General features: G+C 38.2%; 1 protein-coding gene across 2 annotated transcripts in view; it reads left to right on the forward strand.

Annotated features, from left to right (window-relative positions):
* The window catches only part of ZC3H12B (zinc finger CCCH-type containing 12B), a 463,619-nt gene that overhangs the window by 342,977 nt on the left and 104,525 nt on the right, over positions 1 to 16,117 (forward strand). The window contains exon 1 of one of the 2 annotated variants that reach the window (XM_063660599.1): positions 15,171 to 15,255. The exons of the other annotated variant lie outside the window; for it this stretch is intronic. The gene's annotated coding sequence lies outside the window, so the exon portion shown is untranslated. Of the gene's footprint in view, positions 1 to 15,170; positions 15,256 to 16,117 lie in introns of those variants that run through there. 2 annotated transcript variants of the gene reach the window in all.

Genomic DNA, 16,117 nt, shown 5'->3' on the forward strand with positions numbered 1-16,117 from the left:
ATATAAATAGAAATTGAAAGATTAAAAAGACTTGAGATTAATTTAAGGTGTAGAGTGTTTTTTAGTTTACTTTATTCTTGTTTGTTTAAGTAAAGAGTGTTAAGACATTATCACCCTGAAAATAATGAGTTATAAGATAGTATTTGCAAGCCTCATGGTAATCTCAAATCAAAAAAATGAACAACAGATACAAAAAAAATTAAGAAATTAAAGCATACCACCAGACAAAATTACCTTCACTAAAAGGAAGACGAGAAGGAAGGAAAGAAATAAGACTACAAAACAACCAGGAAACACATAACAAAATGGCAGGAGTAAGTCTTCACTTATCATTGAATGTTACTAATTATTCAGTATTACTAATAACATCAAATGTAAATGGACTAAATTCTACGATCAAAAAACATAGAGTGGCTGAATTGATTTTAAAAAGACCCAATGATATGTTGCCTATGAGAAACAGACTTCCCTTGTAAAGACACAGACAGACTGAAGATAAAGGGATGGAAAAAGATATTCTATGATATTTGAAACAAAGAAAGAACAGGAGTTGCTACATATGGCTAGCCAGTTTTCTGAGCACCATTTATTAAATAGGGAATCCTATCCCCATTTCTTGTTTTTGTCAGGTTTATCAAAGATCAGATGGTTGTAGACGTGTGGTATCATATCTGAGGGCTCTGTTCTGTTCCATTGGTCTATATCTCTGTTTTGGTACCAGGACCATGCTGTTTTGTTTATTGTAGCCTTGTAGTATAGTTTGAAGTCAGTTAGCATGATGCCTCCAGCTTGTTCTTTTGGGTTAGGATTGTCTTGGCAATGTGGGCTCCTTTTTGGTTCCATGTGAAGTTTAAAGTAGTTTTTTTTCCAATTCTGTGAAGAAAGTCATTGGTAGCACGATGGGGATGGCATTGAATCTATAAATTACCTTGGGCAGTATGGCCATTTTCACGATTTTGATTCTCCTATCCATGAGCATGGAATGTTCTTCCATTTGTTTGTGTCCTCTTTTATTTCGTTGAGCAGTGGTTTGTAGTTTCTCTTGAAGAGGTCCTTCACATCCCTTGTAAGTTGGATTCCTAGGTATTTTATTTTCTTTGAAGCAATTGTGAATGGGAGTTCACTCATGATTTGGCTCTCTGTTTGTCTGTTATTGGTGTATAGGAATACTTGTGATTTTTGCATACTGATTTTGTATTCTGAGAGTTTGCTGAAGTTGCTTATCAGCTTAAGGAGATTTTGGGCTGAGACAATGGGGTTTTCTAAATATACAATAATGTCATCTGCAAACAGGGACAATTTGACTTCCTCTTTTCCTAACTGAATACCCTTTTTTTTTTATCCTGCCTGATTGCCCTGGCCAGAACTTCCAACACTATGTTGAATAGGAATGGTGAGAGAGGGCATCCCTGTCTTGTGCCGGTTTTCAAAGGGAATGCTTCCAGATTTTGCCCATTCAGTATGATATTGGCTGAGGGTCTGTCATAAATAGCTCTTATTATTTTGAGCTACATCCCTTCAATACCTAATTTATTGAGAGTTTTTAGCATGAAGGGCTGCTGAATTTTGTCAAAGGCCTTTTCTGCATCTATTGAGATAATCATGTGGTTTTTGTCTTTGGTTTTGTTGATATGCTGGATTACATTTATTGATTTGTGTATGTTGAATCAGTCTTGCATCCCAGGGATGAAGCCTACTTGATCATGGTGGGTAAGCTTTTTGATGTGCTGCTGGATTCGGTTTGCCAGTATTTTATTGAGGATTTTTGCATTGACGTTCATCAGGTATATTGGTCTAAAATTCTCTTTTTTTGTTGTATCTCTGCCAGGCTTTGGCATCAGGCTGTTGCTGGCCTCATAAAATGACTTAGGGAGGATTCTCTCTTTTTCTAATGATTGGAATACTTTCAGAAGGAATGGTACCAGCTCCTCTTTGTACCTCTGGAAGAATTCAGCTGTGAATCCGTCTGTTCCTGGACTTTTTTTGGTTGGTAGGCTATTAATTATTGCCACAATTTCAGATCCTGTTATTGGTCTATTTAGGGATTCAACTTCTTCCTGGTTTAGTCTTGCGAGGGTGTATGTGTCCAGGAATTTGTCCATTTCTTCTAGATTTTCTAGTTTGCGTAGAGGTGTTTAAAGTATTCTCTGATGGTAGTTTGTATTTCTGTGGTATCAGTGGTGATATCCCCTTTATCATTTTTATTGCATCTATTTGATTCTTTTCTCTTTTCTTCTTTATTAGTCTTGCTAGCAGTCTATCAATTTTGTTGATCTTTTCAAAAAACCAGCTCCTGGATTCATTGATTTTTTGAAGGGTTTTTTGTGTCTCTATTTCCTTCAGTTCTGCTCTGATCTTAGTCATTTCTTGCCTTCTGCTAGCTTTTGAATGTGTTTGCTCTTGCTTTTCTAGTTCTTTTAATTGTGATGTTAGGGTGTCAATTTCAGATCTTTCCTGCTTTCTCTTGTGGGCATTTAGTGCTATAAATTTCCCTCTACACACTGCTTTGAATGTATCCCAGAGATTCCGGTATGTTGTGTTTTTGTTCTTGTTGGTTTCAAAGAACATATTTATTTCTCCCTTCATTTCATTATGTACCCAGTAGTCATTCAGGAGCAGGTTGTTCAGTTTCCATGTAGTTGAGTGGTTTTGAGTGAGTTTCTTAATCCTGAGTTCTAGTTTGATTGCACTGTGGTCTGAGAGACAGTTTGTTATAATTTCTGTTCTTTTACATATGCTGAGGAGAGCTTTACTTCCAACTATGTGGTCGATTTTGGAATAAGTGTGGTGTGGTGCTGAGAAGAATGTATATTCTGTTGATTTGGGGTGGAAAGTTCTGTAGATGTCTATTAGGTCTGCTTGGTGCAGAGCTGAGTCCAATTCCTGGATATCCTTGTTAACTTTCTGCCTTGTTGATCTGTCTAATGTTGACAGTCGGGTGTTAAAGTCTCCCATTATTATTGTGTGGGAGTCTAAGTCTGTTTCTAGGACTCTAAGGACTTGCTTTATGAATCTGGGTGCTCCTGTGTTGGGTGCATATATATTTAGGATAGTTAGCTCTTCTTGTTGAATTGATCCCTTTACCATTATGTAATGGCCTTCTTTGTCTCTTTTGATTTTGTTGGTTTAAAGTCTGTTTTATCCAAGACTAGGATTGTAACCCCTGCCTTTTTTTGTTTTCCATTTTCTTGGTAGATCTTCCTCCATCCCTTTACTTTGATCCTATGTGTGTCTGTGCATGTGAGATGGGTCTCCTGAATACAGCACACTGATATGTCTTGACTCTTTATCCAATCTGCCAGTCTTTGTCTTTTAATTGGAGCATTTAGTCCATTTACATTTAAGGTTAATATTGTTATGTGTGAATTTGATCCTGTCATTATGATGTTAGCTGGTTATTTTGCTCGTTAGTTGATGCCATTTCTTCCTAGCCTCGATGGTATTTACAATTTGGCATGTTTTTGCAGTGGCTGGTACTGGTTACTCCTTTCCATGTTTAGCACTTCCTTCAGGATCCCTTTTAGAGCAGGCCTGGTGGTGACAAAATCTCTCAGCATTTGCTTGTCTGTAAAGGATTTTATTTCTCCTTCACTTATGAAGCTTAGTTTGTCTGGATATTAAATTCTGGGTTGAAAATTCTTTTCTTTAAGGATGTTGAATATTGGCCCCCACTCTCTTCTGGCTTGTAGAGTTTCTGCCGAGATATCTGCTGTTAGTCTGATGGGCTTCCCTTTGTGGGTAACCTGACCTTTCTCTCTGGCTGCCCTTAACATTTTTTCCTTCATTTCAACTTTGGTGAATCTGACAATTATGTGTCTTGGGGTTGCTCTTCTCAAGGAGTATCTTTGTGGCATTCTCTGTATTTCCTGAATTTGCATGTTGGCCTGCCTTGCTAGATTGGGGAAGTTCTCCTGGATAATATCCTGCAGAGTGTTTTCCAACTTGGTTCCATTCTCCCCGTCACTTTCAGGTACACCAATCAGACACAGATTTGGTCTTTTCACATAGTCCCATATTTCTTGGAGACTTTATTCGTTTCTTTTTATTCTTTTTCTCTAAACTTCTCTTCTTGCTTCATTTCATTCATTTGATCTTCCATCACTGATACCCTTTCTTCCAGTTGATCGAGTCGGCTACTGAGGCTTGTGCATTCATCACGTAGTTCTCATGCCTTGGTTTTCTGCTCCATCAGGTCCTTTAAGGACTTCTCTGCATTGGTTATTCCAGTTAGCCATTTGTCTAATTTTTTTTTCAAAGTTTTTAACTTCTTTGCCATGGGTTCGAACTTCCTCCTTTAGCTCAGAGTAGTTTGATCGTCTTAAGCCTTCTTCTCTCAACTCGTCAAAGTCATTCTCCATCCAGCTTTGTTCCATTGCTGGTGAGGAGCTGCATTCCTTTGGAGGAGGAGAGGCCCTCCGATTTTTAGAGTTTCCAGTTTTTCTGCTCTGTTTTTTCCCCACCTTTGTGGTTTTATCTACCTTTAGTCTTTGATGATGGTGACATACAGATGGGGTTTTGGTGTGGATGTCCTTTCTGTTTGTTAGTTTTCCTTCTAACAGTCAGCACCCTCAGCTGCAGGTCTGTTGCAGTTTGCCAGAGGTCCACTCCAGACCCTGTTTGCCTGGGTATCAGCAGCAGACGCTGCAGAACAGTGGATATTGGTGAGCAGCAAATGTTGCTGCCTGATTGTTCCTCTGGAAGTTTTGTCTCAGAGGAGTACCCAGCCCTGTGAGCTGTCAGTCTGCCCCTACTGGGGGGTGCCTCCCAGTTAGGCTACTCAGGGGTCAGGAACCAACTTGAGGAGGCAGTCTGTCCGTTCTCAGATCTCCAGCTGTGTGCTGGAAGAACCACTACTCTCTTCAAAGCTGTCAGACAGGGACATTTAAGTCTGCAGAGGATTCTGCTGCCTTTTGTTTGGCTATGCCCTGCCCCCAGAGATGGAGTCTACAGAGGCAGGCAGGCCTCCTTGAGCTGCGGTGGGCTCCACCCAGTTCCAGCTTCCCGGCTGCTTTGTTTACCTACTCAAGCCTCGGCAATGGCAGACACCCCTCCCCCAGCCTCGCTGCCGCCTTGCAGTTTGATCTCAGACTGCTGTGCTAGCAATGATCAGGGCTCCGTGGGCGTAGGACTCTCCGAGCCAGGCAGGGGATATAATCTCCTGGTGTACCGTTTGCTAAGACCATTGGAAAAGCGCAGTATTAGGGTGGGAGTGACCCAATTTTCCAGGTGCCATCTGTCACCCATTTCTTTGACTAGGAAAGGGAATTCCCTGACCCCTTGTGCTTCCCAGGTGTGGCGATGCCTCGCTCTGCTTCAGCTCACGCTCGGTGCACTGCACTCACTGTCCTCCACTCACTTTCTGACACTCCCCAGTGATATGAACCCGGTACCTCAATTGGAAATGCAGAAATCACTCGTCTTCTGCATTGCTCATGCTGGGAGCTGCAGACTGGAGCTGTTCCTATTCAGCCATCTTGGCTCCACCCCCAATAGGTATGCTTTTACACTGTTGGTGGGACTGTAATCTAGTTCAACCATTGTGGAAGATAGTGTGGTGAATCCTCAAGGATCTACAACTATAAATACCATTTGACCCAGCCATCCCATTACTGTATATATACCCAAAGGATTATAAATCATGCTGCTATAAAGACACATGCACACGTATGTTTATTGTGGCACTATTCACAATAGCAAAGACTTGGAACCAACCCAATTTCCATCAATGACACACTGGGTTAAGAAAATGTGGCACATATACACCATGGAATACTATGCAGCCATAAAAAAGGATGAGTTCATGTCCTTTGTAGGGACATGGATGAAGATGGAAACCATCATTTTGAGCAAACTATTGCAAGGACAGAAAACCAAACACTGCATGTTCTCACTCATAGGTGGGAATTGAACAATGAGAACACTTGGACACAGGAAGGGGAATGTCACACACCGGGGCCTGTCGTAGGGTGGGGGGAGGGGGAGGGATAGCATTAGGCGATATACATAATGTAAATGATGAGCTAATGGGTGCAGCCCACCAACATGGCACAAGTATACATATGTAACAAACCTGCATGTTGTGCACAGGTACCCTAGAACTTAAAGTATTAAAAAAAAAAAAAAAAAAGAAAAGACAGGAGTTGCTATACTTGAAATCAGATTGATTTCAAGACAAAACCTATACGAAGAGGCAATGACCATAATTATATAACCATAAAGTGGTCAATTCAGCAGGAGATATAGCAATTGTAAATTTATATGCACTTAACACTTGATCACCCAGATATATAAGGCACATATTCTTATAGAATAAGAGAGATACAATAATGCCTGGAGACTTCAAACTGCCCCCCACCACCTTCAGCATGGGATGTATCTTCTAGACCATTAAAAATATATCAACAAACACCAGAAATAATCTGCACTATGGATCAAATAAACATAAGAGATATTTACAGAACATTTCATTCAACAGCTGCAGAATACACATTATTTTCCTCAGCACATGGATCATTCTCAAGGATAGACCATATGTTAGGTCAAGAAGTAAGTCTTAAAGTATTCAACAAAATAGAAATAATATCAAGCATCTTCTCTGGCAAAACAGAATAAAACTAGGAATCAATAATAACAATAATTTTAAAATGTTGTTGCTGCTGTATCATCGATGCAAAGAGACCAACAATAAAACTATAATACAAGAAAATTCACAGAATATTATACACTGTGACAGACTGAGACATTTAGTTAATGGCAAGAACACAGTAAACACAAGCACCTGAAGACGTGCAAGTCAAGTAAAATGATATATGGATTATACAGTGAATTTTCTAAGCCCATCTGAGGACTTGGTGCCTTTTCAAAAATATCCTATATGCCCCTCCAATTTACAGAATATCTGTCTTATCTGCTTACTTCATGGCTTTTTCAATGTAAAAAGTTTACAAAGTCTATTTATACCTTATTTCCCTTTTTATTTAATATACTGTGGGAAAAAAGATGGAGACAAATATAATTTTCTGACATAAAAAAATTAAGTTATTACAGGCACATTTACTGTTTCATTCTAGAAACATCTCAGTTTCACAAGTTGATTATTCAGCAGCTGTGTGGTCTTTTAAAACATTCTTTGATTTTGAGAAAACTAAGATATCTCTTTTTGGGCAGATTTTGATTCATAACAATGGTGTGATTATGTGAATTACAGTGAATTATACTGTGATAATTCATGCAATGATGTCAGGTCCCTGGTTGACTGAGGCTGTGAGCCAGTGGGGGATATGGGACCCAACATGATGGAGGGCAATTGTTTGCTGGTCCCTTGGGCTGTAGGTATGGGGCTAGTAGAGAACAAGGTAGTTGCTCCATGGACACTGAGTCCTGCAGTGATGATCCTTTCAATTGATGCTGAAAAAGCATTTGATAAAATTCAACATCCTTTCTTTTTTAATTTAATTTTATTTTAAGTTCTGGGATACATGTGCTTAACGTGCAGGTTTGTTACATAGGTATACATGTGCCATGGTGGTTTGCTGCACCTTTCAACCCATCATCTAGGTTTTAAGCACCGCATGCATTAGGTATTTGTCCTAATGCTCTCCATCCCCTTGCCCCACAATCCCCAAAAGGCTCTAATGTGTAATGTTCCCCTCCCTGTGTCCATGTGTTCTCATTGTTCAACTCCCACTTATGAGTGAGAAAGTGCAGTGTTTGGTTTTGTTTCCAGCCTCATCCATACTCCTGCAGAGGACATGAACTCATCCTTTTTATGGCTGCATAATATTTCATGGTGTATAAGTACAACATATGCAATAAACATATGTGTACATGTGTCTTGATAGTAGAATGATTTATAATTCTTTGGGTATATACCCAGTAATGGGATTGCTGGGTCACATTGTATTTCTGGTTCTAGATGCTTGAGGAATCACCACACTGTATAACCACCAAAAGTGTAAAAGCATTCCGATTTCTCTGCATCCTCTCCAGCATCTATGGTTTCCAGACTTTTTAATAATCTCTATTCTAACTAGTGTGAGATGGTATCGCATTGTGGTTTTGATTTGCATTTCTCTAATGACCAGTGATGATGAGCTTTTTTTCATATGCTTGTTGGCTACCTAAATGTCTTCTTTTGAGAAGTGTCTGTTCATATCCTTCACCCAATTTTCGATGAGGTTGTTCTTTTTCTTGTAAATGTGTTTAAGTTCCTTGTCAATTCTGGATATTAGACCTTTGTCAGATTGATAGATCGCAAAAATTTTCTCCCATTCTGTAGGTTGCCTGTTCACTCTGAGATAGTTTCTTTTGCTGTGCAGAAGCTCTTTAATTTAATTAGATCCCATTTGACAATTTTGGCTTTTGTTGCCATTGCTTTTGGTGTTTTAGCCATGAAGTCTTTGCCCATGCCTATGTCTTGAATGGTATTGCCTAGGCTTTCTTCTAAGGTTTTTATTGTTTTAGGTTTTACATTTAAGTCTTTAATCCATCTTGAGTTAATTTTTGTATTAGGTGTAAGGAAGGGTTCCAATTTCTGTTTTCTGCATATGTCTAGCCAGTTTTCCCAACATCATTTATTAAATAACGAATTCCTTCCCCATTGCTTGTTTTTGTCAGGTGTGTCAAAGATCAGATGGTTGTAGATGTGTGGTGTTATTTCTGAGGCCTGTATTCGGTTCCATTGGTCTACATATCTGATTTGGTACCAGTATCATGCTGTTTTGGTTACTGTAGCCTTGTAGTATAGTTTGAAGTCAGGTAGCCTAATGCCTCTAGCTTTGTTCTTTTTACTTAGGATTGTCTTGGCTATACAGGCTCTTTTTTTGGTTCCATACTAAATTTAAAGTAGTTTTTCTAGTTCTGTGAGGAAAGTTAATGGTAGCTTGATGGAAATAGAATTGAATCTATAAATTACTTTGGACAGTATGGCCATTTCCATGATATTCATTCTTCCTATCCATAAGCATGGAATGTTTTTCCATTTGTTTGTGTCCTCTCTTATTTCCTTGGGCAGTGGCTTGTAGTTCTCCTTGAAGAGGTCCTTCAGGTCCCTTCTAAGCTGTTAAGTTGTATTTCCAGGTATTTTATTCTTGTTGTAGTAATTGTGAATGGGAGTTCAATTATGACTTGGTTCTCTGTCTATTATTGGTGTATAGGAATGCTTGTGATTTTTGCACATTGATTTTCTATCCTGTGACTTTGCTGAAGTTGCTTATCAACTTAAGGAGTTTTTGGGCTGAGACGATGAGGTTTTCTAAATATAAAATCATGTCATCTGCAAACAGAGACAATTTGACTTCCTCTCTTCCTATTTAAATACCCTTTCTTTCTTTCTCTTGCCTGATTGCCCTGGCCAGAACTTCCAATACTATGTTGAATAGGAGTGGTGAGAGAGGGCATCCTTGTTTGTGCCAGTTTTCAAAGGGAATTCTTCCAGCTTTTGCCCATTCAGTGTGATATGGGCTGTGGGTTTGTCATAAATAGCTCTTATTATTTTGAGATATGTTCCATCAGTGCCTAGTTTATTGAGAGTTTTTAGCATGAAGGGCTGTTGAATTTTGTCAAAGGCCTTTTCTGCATCTATTGAGATAATCATGTGATTTTTGTTGTTGGCTTTGTTTATGTGATGGAGTACATTTATTGATTTGCATATGTTGGACCAGCCTTGCATCTCAGGGATGAAGCCAACTTGATTTGCTGCTGAATTTGGTTTGCCAGAATTTTATTGAGAATTTTCACATCGATGTTCATCAGGGATATTGGCCTGAAATTTTCTTTTTTTGTTGAGTCTTTGCCAGGTTTTGGAATCAGGATGATGCTGGCCTCATAAATTGAGTTAGGGAGAAGTCCCTTTTTTTCTATTGTTTGGAACAGTTTCAGAAAAAATGGTACCAGCTCTTCTTTGTACCTCTGGTAGAATTTGGCTGTGAATCTGTCTGGTCCTGGCCTTTCTTTTGGTTGGTAGGCTATTAATTACTGCCTCAATTTTAGAACTTGTTATTGGTCTATTCAGGGATGTGACTTCTCTCAGGTTAATATTGGGAGGGTGAATATGTCCAGGAATTTATTGATTTCTTCTAGGTTTCCTAGTTTATTTGTGTAGAGGTGCTCACAATATTCTCTGATGGTAGGTTGTATTTCTGTGGGATCAGTGGTGATATCCCCTTTATCATTTTTATTGGGTCAATTTGATTCTTCTCTCTTTTCTTCTTTATTAGTCTGGCTAGTGGTCTATCTATTTTGTTAGTCTTTTCAAAAAACCACCTCCTGGATTCATGGATTTTTGAAGGGTTTTTCATGTCTCTATCTTCTTCAGTTCCACTCTGACCTTAGTTATTTCTTGTCTTCTGCTAGCTTTTGAATTTATTTGCTCTTTCTTCTCTAGTTATTTTAACTGTGATGTCAGGGTGTTGGTTTTATATCTTTTCTGCTTTCTGATGTGGGCATTTAGTGCTATAAATTTTCCTCTAAATGCTGCTTAACTGTGTTCCAGAGATTCTGGTATGTTGTGTCTTCATTCTCATTGGTTTCAAATAACTTATTTATTTCTGCCTTAATTTATTTATTTACCCAGTAGTCATTCAGAAGCAGGTTGTTCAGTTTCCATAGAGTTGTGTGGTTTTGAGTGAGTTTCTTAGTCCTAAGTTCTAATTTGATTGCACTGTGGTCTGAGAGACCGTTTGTTATAATTTCCGGTTTTTCGTTTTTGTCTTTTTTTTTTTTTTTTGCATTTGCTGAGAAGTGTTTTACTTCCAATTATATGGTTGATTTTAGAATAAGTGCTATGGGGTGCTGAGAAGAATGTATATTCTGTTGATTTGGGGTGGAGAGTTCTGTAGATGTCTATTAGGTCCACCTGGTCCAGAGCTGAGTTCAAGTCCTGAATATTCTTATTAATAATTTGTCTCATTGTTCTGTTCAATATTGACAGTGGGGTGTTAAAGTCTCCCACTATTATTATGTGGGAGTCTAAGCCCCTTTGTAGGTCTCTAAGAACTTGTTTTATGAATCTAGGTGCTTCTGTATTGGGCGCATATATATTTAGGATAGTTAGCTCTTCTTGTTGCATTGATCCCTTTACCATTATGTAATGCCTTTCTTTGTCTTTTTTGATCTTTGTTGGTTTAAAGTCTGCTTTATCAGAGACTAGGACTGCAACCTCAGCTTTTTTTGCTTTTCACTTCCCTGGTAAATATTCCTCCATTCCTTTATTTTGACCCTATGTGTGTCTTTGCACTTGAGATGGGTCTCCTGAATACTGCACAATGATAGGTCTTGACTTTATCCAACTTGCCAGTCTGTGTCTTTTAATTTGGGCATTTAGCCCATTTACATTTAACATTAATATCATTATATGTGAATTTGATCCTGTCATCATGATGCTAGCTGATTATTTTGCACATTAGTTGATTCAGTTTCTTCATGGTGTCACTGGTCTTTATATTTTGGTGTCTTTTTGCAGTGGCTGGTACCGGTTTTCTTTCCCATATTTAGTGCTTCCTTCAGGAGTTCTTGTAAGGCAGGCCTGGTGGTACAGAATCCCTCAGCATTTGCTTGTCTGTAAACAAATTTATTTCTCCTTCATTTATGAAACTCAGTTTGGCTGGATATGAAATTTTGAGTTGAAAATTCTTTTCTTTAAAAATATTGAATATTGGGCCCCACTGTCTTCTGGCTTGTAGGGTTTCTGCAGAGAGATCCATTGAATTCAACATCATTTCATAAAGAATAACACCCTCAAAAAGCTAGGTATACAAGAAACATATGTCAATATGATAAAAGGCATATACAATAGACCCATAGCTAGTATTATACTGAATGGGGAAAACCTGAAAGCCTTTCTTCTAAGATCAGGAATACAACAAGGATGCTCACTTTCACCACTGTTATTCAACATAGTACTAGAAGTCCAAGCTAGACCAATCAGACAAGAGAAGGAAATGAAGACCATCCAAATTAAAATGAAAGAAGTCAAACTATTGTTGTTTGCAGATGATATCATTTTATACTTCACAAAACCCAGAGACTTTACCAAAAATCTATTAGAACTGATAAACAAATTCAATAAATTTGCAGGATACAAATTTAACATTAAAAATCAGTAGCATTTCTAAAAAAAGAAATCATGAAGGCAATCCCATTTACAATAGCTACAAATAAAATAAAATACATAGAATTAATTAACTTAACCAAAGAAGTGAAATTTTTTAAAATTAAACATGGATGCAAGAAATGAAAAAGAACACCAAAATATGGAAAGTTATTCTCTGTTTGTGGATAGGAAGAATCCATATTTTTAAAATGTCCATTCTACCCAAAGCAATCTATAGATTTAATGCAATCCCTTTCCAAATACCATTGATACTTTTTACAGAAATAGAAAAACAATTCTAAATTTTATGGGGAACCATAACAGACCCAGAATATCCAAAGCTATCCTGAGCAAAAAGAAAAAAACTGGAGTGATCACATTACCTTATTTCATATTATACTACAGAACTATAGTGATATGGTTTGGCTGTGTCCCCACACAAATCTCGTTTCGAATTGTAATCCCCATGTGTCAGGGAAGGGACCTGGTGAGAGGTAATTAGATCATTGGGGTGGATTTCCCCCATGCAGTTCTCATGATAGTGAGTGAGTTCTTATGAGATCTGATGGCTTAAAAGTGTGACACTTACACCCTCACTCTCTCTCCTGTCCTGCCATTGTGAAGATGTGCATGCTTCCAACATTGTGAAGATGCATGTGCTTTCCAGTCACCTTCCACCATGATTATAAGTTTTCTGAGGCTGCCCAGTCATGCTTCCTGTTAAGCCTGCAGAACTGTGAGTCAACTTAACCTTTTTTCTTTGTAAATTACCCATTTTTAAGTTAGTTCTTTATAGCAGCATGAAAATGTACTAATACTTATAGTAACCAAAATACATGGTACTGACACAAAAACACACAAATAGACCAGTGGAACAGAATAGAGAAGTCAGAGATAAGTCTGTTCACCTGCAGTGGACTCATTTTTGACAAAGGTGCTAAGAACACACTTTGGGGAAAGGACTGTCTCTTCAATAAGTGGTGCTAAGAAAACTAGATATCCGTATGCAGAAGAATGAAACTAGATCCCGGTCTCTCACCATATACAAAAGTCAAATCCAAACATATTAAAGATGCAAATATAAGACCTCAAATTGTGAAACTACTAAAGGCAAGTACTGGAGAAATTCATCAGGACATTGGACTGGGTGAAGATTTCTTGAGTAATACACTATTAAGTGCTATTTATTGCACAGGCAACCAAAACAAAAATGGACAAATGCGATCACAAGTTTTGCACAGCAAAGAAAACAATCAACAAAATGCACAGACAACCTACAGAATTAGAGAAAATATTTGCAAACTATTCATATGACAATGGATTAGTAATCAGAATATATAGGAGCTAAAACAACTCTATAGGAAAGGAAAAATATAATAAGCAGATTTTAAAATGGGTGAAAGTCCTGAATAGGCATTTCTCAAAAGAGGACATACACATGGAAAACAGGTGTATGAAAAGGTGCTCAATATCATTGATCATCTGAGAAATGCACATCAAAACTGCAATAAAATATTATCTCACCTCAATTAAAATGACTTTTATTCAAAAGACAGGCAATAACAAATGCTGGCGAGAATGTGGAGAAAAAGGAAACCTCATACAGTGTTGGTGGTAATGTAAATTAGTAAAACCACTATGAAAAACAGTTTAGAAGTTCCTCAAAAAAAGAAAAATAGAACTACCATATGTTCCAGCAATCCCACTGTGAGATATATACCCAAAAGAAAGTATATCAGTATATCAAAAATATATCTGCACTCCCATGTTTATTGTAGCCCCATGCACAATAGCCAAGATTTGGAAGCAACCAAAGTGTTGAACAGATGACTGGGTAGAGACAATGTAATATATGTAAACAATGCAGTACTACTCAGCCATAAAAGTAGAATGAGATTCTGTCATTTGCAACAACATTGATGGAACTGGGGGTCATTATGTTAAGTAAAATAAGCCAGGCAGAAAGACAAATATCCCACTTTCTCACTTATTTGTGGGATCTAAAAATAACAACAGAACCCACGGGAATAGAGAGTAGAAGAGTAGGTACAAGAGGCTGGGAATGGCAGTTGGGGGATAGGGAAAATGGGGATGGTTAGCGAGCACAAAAAAAATAGAAAGAATAAATGACAACTAGTATTTGCTAGGACAACAGGGTGACTATAGTAAAAAGTAAACAATATTTTAAAATAAAAAATATTTAAAATAAAAAATACCGAAGCATCAATCGATGTTATCAATGCTGTTATTGTTATTTTGCCAAAGTATGAAAGTGGGAATATATGTTATATATGCCCATAGAGCTGGCTGTGAGAAACTGGTTTATGGATGGACAACTCAGAGAATTTTAGAAATCAGAGAATTTTAAAATTTCAGAGTAGGAAATAAACTCAAAGGTCATCAGATCTATGCCTCATCTGGTGCTTGTAAAAAGACTCTGGAATCTCTTGAGGGAACTTATCTATATCTTGTTATTGTCATTCTCTTCCCAAATTCTGTTATTTTTAGACAGTAACACTACAGATTTTTCATAAGTCTAACAAATTGTATTGAATTCACCTTTTTTATGCTTGTAAAGATTTTAATAATGTTGATTGAAATCAAAGTGTTATAATTATTTCAATGCAGAATCTTCAAAAAATTTGCAAGGGGAAGACGGGAAAGCAGTCTGCTTAGTTCTTCTACTCATTGTTACTGAATTATACTCCTAAAAGTGAAGCCCACAGTCATTTTATTCCTCAATAAAAACCCTGACTCTTTGGGGAGATGTTCTAACACAAAGCACAGAAAATGAAAAGAAGATTCAACAGCTTCATTTTTCAATTTACTTAATCTGGATAATAATATCTACCTAGGTGATAATTCATCTCAGGGAAGAATTTACCACTATTTTGGATCAGATTGTACTTCACAGTAGGTAATCATTTCAAGGAAGTACTCAGTATAGGTGTTTAATCCAAAGGTAATGTTAGTTATTTTTCTGCAGCTGCAAACATATTTTCCAAGGAAACAACAATATTACAAAATGCATTTTCAGAGAGGACCAAGATGGCAGAATAGAAGGGTCCACCAATCGTCACCCTCGCAAGGACACCAATTTAATTACTATCTACAGAGGAAAAAAAAAAAAAACAAAAAACACCTTCATTAGAACCAAAAATCAGGTGAGCCCTCATAATACCTGCTTTTAACTCTATACTGCTGAAAGACGCACTGAAGAGACAGAAAAAACATTCCTGAATCTCGAATGCCACCCCTTCCCCACCCTTGGCAGCAGCAGTGTGGTACAGAGAGCTTCTTTGGATGGTGGGGGAAGGTGAGCACAGCAATTGTGAGACATTAATCTCAGTGCAATCCTTTTAGAGCAGAGAGGAAAACCGGACCAAACTTACCTGATGCATGTCGAACTAATGGAGGGAGCATTTAAAGAAACCTTAGCCAGAGGGGAGTCACCTAGCCTAGTGGTCTGAACTTGAGTTCCCTCACACATCGCTACTGGGAGACAAAGTGCTCTGTATCTCTAAGTAAACCTGAAAAGCATTCTAGGTCATCAGGACTGCAATTCTTAGGCAAGTCCTAGGGCTAAACTGAGCCCAGAGACGATGGACTGGGAGGCCACACGATCTACTGAAACACCAGCCAGCACAGTTAAGGGAGTTCTGAAATCACCACATTTCTAACCCCAGGCTGCACAGCTTGAGGCTCCAAAACAGATCCTTTCCTTCTGCTTTAGGAGAGTAATGGGGAAAGTGAGGAGAACTTTGCCTTGCATCTTAGATACCACCTCAGCCACAGCAGGATAGGGCAATGACCAGAATTGTGAGGCCCCCATTTCAGGCTCTAGTTTCCTGATGACATCTCAAGACATGCCCTGAGCCAGAAAGGAACCCACTGCGTTGAAGGGAAGGAGCCAGTCTTGGCAGCATTTATCACCTGATAACTGAAGACGCCTTGGACCCTGAGCTACATCAAGGGCCTTGAGCAAGCCTCTGAAATTGCTGGCTTCAGATATCAGCATGACTATAG

The sequence above is a fragment of the Pongo pygmaeus genome, chromosome X (assembly GCF_028885625.2).
Source record: "Pongo pygmaeus isolate AG05252 chromosome X, NHGRI_mPonPyg2-v2.0_pri, whole genome shotgun sequence".
Classification (NCBI taxonomy): domain Eukaryota; kingdom Metazoa; phylum Chordata; class Mammalia; order Primates; family Hominidae; genus Pongo; species Pongo pygmaeus.